At 42.5% G+C, this 4842-nt stretch overlaps 1 long non-coding RNA gene across 1 annotated transcript; it reads left to right on the top strand.

The window, feature by feature from the left end:
- Positions 1 to 971: 971 nt before the first annotated feature.
- On the top strand, positions 972 to 4277 carry LOC142053959 (uncharacterized). The gene is made up of 3 exons (XR_012659392.1): positions 972 to 1108; positions 1562 to 1639; positions 1811 to 4277. It is a non-coding gene; the product is annotated as an uncharacterized LOC142053959 (long non-coding RNA).
- Positions 4278 to 4842: the final 565 nt, after the last annotated feature.

Here is a 4842-nt window from a genome sequence, read left to right as displayed (position 1 = left end):
AGTAAGATCTGGTTTACAGAAATAAATTAATTTAATTTACACACAAAGTCACGGGGGGGGAAGTCGTGTTGGTTGTGTCTATTAAGCTGCACTTTCTAGTTCAAAGACAAGGAAAGCACACAGTTTAGCTTTATTTAGAAGGAATAGGTTTCATTTCACAGACTGACAGTACCGCAAAGTTAACTACAAATCGCCTTAGAAACATTATTTTGTTCCCTTGAAGTACGACTTAACAACCAGACCACAAGAAGGTCCAGAAAATAAACTTCCTTTATTTGTTTTTAGGAGGTCGTTTGGGTTTTATAGGTAATGATTTGTGCACCTCTGAACATACCCCAACACCTTATAATTCTGTTCCTGTCCCCCTGACGTGATCTACGCACCACATTAAGGGATGGGGCAGGGCTGTTGACAGGAAAGGAGTGGGAATAGGTTGTAAGGGTACAGTGGCCTTGTAAGCTGTGGGCTCATTAGCTGTGCTGGTGGAACAGAAGGGCAAAAGCCTCCTCAATCCCCGTTGGCAGGCCCATGCCTGTTTACAAGTCATCATAAAACAGTATGAATACACACTCTGTGGACGATTTAACTCTCCCAGTATAGACACTGTACAATTATTTGTCCATTAGATTTGTTTTAAAATAAATTGTTGTTTCACACAGGATCGTTGCACCAAAATACTACTTACATAATTGTTAGGTCCTCTGATATATTGTCCTCCCGTACAGCTGTTGTCACTCAGCAAAGTTCATACATACATTTCAGTGCTTCTCAGAATATTTGGCCATGAAAGCAAACCCTTTTCAGATTGCGGTAACAGCAAAAATAGGTTCCCCCCTTGGCTTATAGCTTTCCTTTCTGCCACTTCTTTTCTGGGGTACAACTTTAGATATGTGGATGTTTGCTGATGTAAGCCGAGGATGTGAAATACTCCTGTGTGTATACAGAGGGAAAATATTTGTCCTGCAAAGGACACCAGGTCTTTTTTTTCCTCCGCACTGATACTCTTACATGGGAGATTTCTTTGCTCAGGGGATGAAACAGGGCAGAGCTGTAGCAGTCTTGCTTTCTTCTAGCATCAAACTTCCCTGAAGACTTCTGAGATCGTTTTGTACGTATCTGGGTGGGGGGTAACCCAGATCCCTACGTATGCTGTCTGGGGTAAATGAGCCAACTCTTTAGCAACACACAGAGGGGCTCTAGGCATGTGCCAAAAAAACTATGGTTGGTGGGAAAAGCTGCCGACTTCCGAAATCAATAGCTTCCCAAAGGAGAGTTTATTAAGGGAAAAAGTCCCCCTCATACAAAATGAAAACATATCTTCTCTTCCTCTCTTTAACCCTTCTCGCTTAGTTTGTTTTGAGGAAGGTAAGCAGCTTTCCCTTTCACCCGTGGTAAATCAGTTACCTGACCAGGAGGGAGGTTACTCAGAGTTGCATAGGTAAAAATTGCACAGCCTGCTGCCTTTGTCCTAGGGAAAATGTCCGTAGGTGGCTGTCATGCCCACTGCCCCATCACTGCTTAACCAAAACATTTGTATTTAATTTTTTTAATCTTCTCACAGAAGTCTGTCCCTCCTGCCCTTTAATCAGCCTTGATGTTTCTCTCTGAACTCCCTCCAGTATGTCTACATTTTTTGCTGGTATGTATCTGGAACTAAACACGGTGTAATGAGTGCAGAACAGAGCTACAGTGTAATGGGCACATCGGAAAAAAAAATCTGCATCTTTGGACCGCGGTAACCACTGTCTAGCAGAGTTAATTTACAAAGTTTGTGTTTGAAAAGGTAAAATACGTTATATTTCATTTGCAGATAAACTACTGAAATCTCCCACCTCCACTCTAATTCCTAGCAAAGAGAGGAACAAAAGGAAACTACCGTGAGTGACTGCTTGTGTTTCAGCTCTGTCTGCCTCTCAAAAGACCACTCACAGACCCCTTAAAATGCACTGCAGACTTTCTTGGTGCCTGGCTTGTCCAGTTCACCCTTTCTAGCATCATACCAGTAATATGCTGTGCAACTGGCCACTCTGACAGCTTTCATGATGCCGAAGTTTATGGCAACTGTAAATCTATTAAGCCACAATTTGCACTTAATAAAATGAAACAGCAAGTAGTTAAATGAAAGCTCAATCCTAAACTGGAGAACATTTTTCAGGAAAAGTCATTGAGCCTGCCGTTGCTACTGCTGCCTTCCTTTGAGAAATTCAATCGTGCTGATTGAGGAAACCTGGAGAGAGCCGGCTATTCCTTCCTTCGGTTCGTAATTGCCCTGTAGACCATTTAATCATCTGTAGATGAAACAAAGCCTGTGCTGTGGAGTCCCGGAAGGGCAGGCATGCGCTTATCAAACGCTTCCTACCCACCGAGCAGAGCTGGGAGCTCATCCCGGTGCCTCTGAGCAGCCCTGCTGTCAAAGCAAGGAGCTGAGAGGAGACTGGCTCTTCCTGCTGTCACTACGCCGGCCTTCCTGCCTGCCTTGATTTTATTACAGTAAAGTCTGCACAAGCCAATTTTTCAGGAGCGGGCTTCAGAGCAGAGAATGAAGGTCTTTCTGCCAGAGAAGGCAAGCAAGCACTGAGACACCCGCCAGGACAAGAGCTGCTTGATGCTGTCTTGACAAGATGAGATAAGCACTGAAAGCAAGGATTTACTGGCTCCTGTAAAACATATTTCTCTGTCAACTTTAAAATGTCATTCTTCATACCCCTGGCTCTGTCAATGCTCCATATTGTGGTGTTTCTGGGTGACCAAGTGGATGGCCTTGTTTACAGATGAATAGTCTGGTCAGAAACCATATGCCCGGTTTCATTAACTAGAAGAAAAAAAATAAAGCCTGGCCAGGGGAGGCACTGAGAGCTCGAAAACCTGATCCATCATACTAATTGGTTTGGAATATTAGCCTTTAGTTGAGATTTGAAATCCATTTCCTCCTGAATATAGGCAATTTGCCTAACAGCTCAGGCACTGTACACAACCACGTAAAGCTTGACATGCTGCCCTCGACTCCTAGCTAGTATTTTCTGGAATACACTGAGAGAATGCAGCACTTAAAATAGAGTTACAGAACTGGCTGCTCCTGGGAGGGCATCTCTGGGCACATACCTTCCCCCCTCCTGAAATCTTCATCGGGAAGAATTCTTATGATGATTTTTAATTCACAGAAAACACTCAGTGCTGACTAATGCCTGCCAATTAAGTTCAGCCCATTGAATCAACAGTTTCCTGTTACCTGTTCCTTCAGGTAGAACAGCGGCTGATACCCCTGCCCTTTCCCAGGCTTCTGTGCAGGGACCTTTCCTGCCTGAAAACAGTGGGGACACCTGTTTCCCGAGCACGGAAGGCCAGCACCTGAAATCCTAGGAATGGGCCCACTATTGAGAAAAGGGTGCTTGATAAGGCAGCCACTGTGATAGGCAGCGGAAATTTGATGATGAAAGGAGATGCCTAATAGATTAATCTGGTGTGATTTGCCAAAACACAGGGTTTTCTGGAAGATTATCCACACTCGCAATAGGAAGCCCTTTGTTTTGTAAAAGTCCCCACTTATCATGGTATTCTTTATCTCAACAAGAAACATAATGGTTTACTTGTTTACATGCATGGCAGATATATTCAGAGCCGGGCTTAGGAACTGTGAACTCCTTTTCATTTGAAATGTTTCCAGCAGGCAGGTTATTAGCTGAGGGGGAACAAGCAGTTGGACACACATAAAATTTAAATCTGCCTTGCTTAGATTGGCAAAAATGAATGTTATTTCATCCACTGGGAAAATGTTTTACTTCCTGCTCAAATACTTTTGGAAGAAAATCACAAGCTCATTTGTAGCCATCATATATGTATGTATATATTTTTTTTAGAGTTAAGTGGTATGTCTACAGAAACGTATTTGTTACCATATACCAGTTATTTTCCACTAATATTAATTATTTTATTAGTTTGTCTTTACTTCTTCAATTTTACTGTGCTTACTATAAAATGTGACTGATGGCTTTACATTATTTATACTGAATGTGTGGCTGGAATCTAGCCCTTGATGTACCTTGGATAGAACTGCTTTGGTTTCTGGAATTGATTTTTAAATACCTTACACATCCGGGACTGCAGAACTACCAAAGCACTGTGTTCTTGAACTCTGAAAATAAACAAAAACTACCGTGTTAGAAAACAGCTTTATTGAAGCCCTTTTTAGCAATCTTACATCAACAGAGTTTTTCATGGAGTGCAATATTAAGCTTGCTGGATACACAATGTACACGCTGTACAAAAGCGTGCGCAGCAATACCACGCGCTGTATTAAAGGAGCTGGATCACAGGAGTTTGACCGAGTTATTTTTCTGTGCCTCCCAGCAGTAGCATACTGTGTGTACCATACAGGTTTTAAATTTACTGCAGAGGCAGCCAGTTGCCATATAGTAATAAGTACGAGGAGGGGGGGTCACTTCAAACAAGGCTAAAAGAAAGGGAAGGCAAGTAAGCGAGCTGCTCGCCCCGATGCCGCAGGATTAGTTATGTGGACCTACCTCAGCAATACGCTGCAGCCAGCACAACAGTGAGGAAGGAACAGAAGTTAGAAAGCGGGGGGAAATGGGGCTGGAAATCTGATAAATCCATCAAAAAGAATAGATCTCCGAAGATTTGTCTGTCTAGACCAGTGGACGGCTACAAACGGGAGTTAGTGGCTCATGCAAATGGATACAGTGTAATGAAAAATTACCATGGAGTAATGCTTGGCATAGACAAAGGATTTTATTTTACTTGTAGGACATATTTTATGGTTTATGAAGACATTGGAAATCTACTTTCTGTTTTCTTCTTCCATATTCATAGTTTACATTGCTTATT

This window comes from Phalacrocorax aristotelis, chromosome 2 (assembly GCF_949628215.1).
Source record: "Phalacrocorax aristotelis chromosome 2, bGulAri2.1, whole genome shotgun sequence".
NCBI classification, from domain to species: domain Eukaryota; kingdom Metazoa; phylum Chordata; class Aves; order Suliformes; family Phalacrocoracidae; genus Phalacrocorax; species Phalacrocorax aristotelis.
This window is presented reverse-complemented; position numbering and strand designations above follow the sequence as displayed.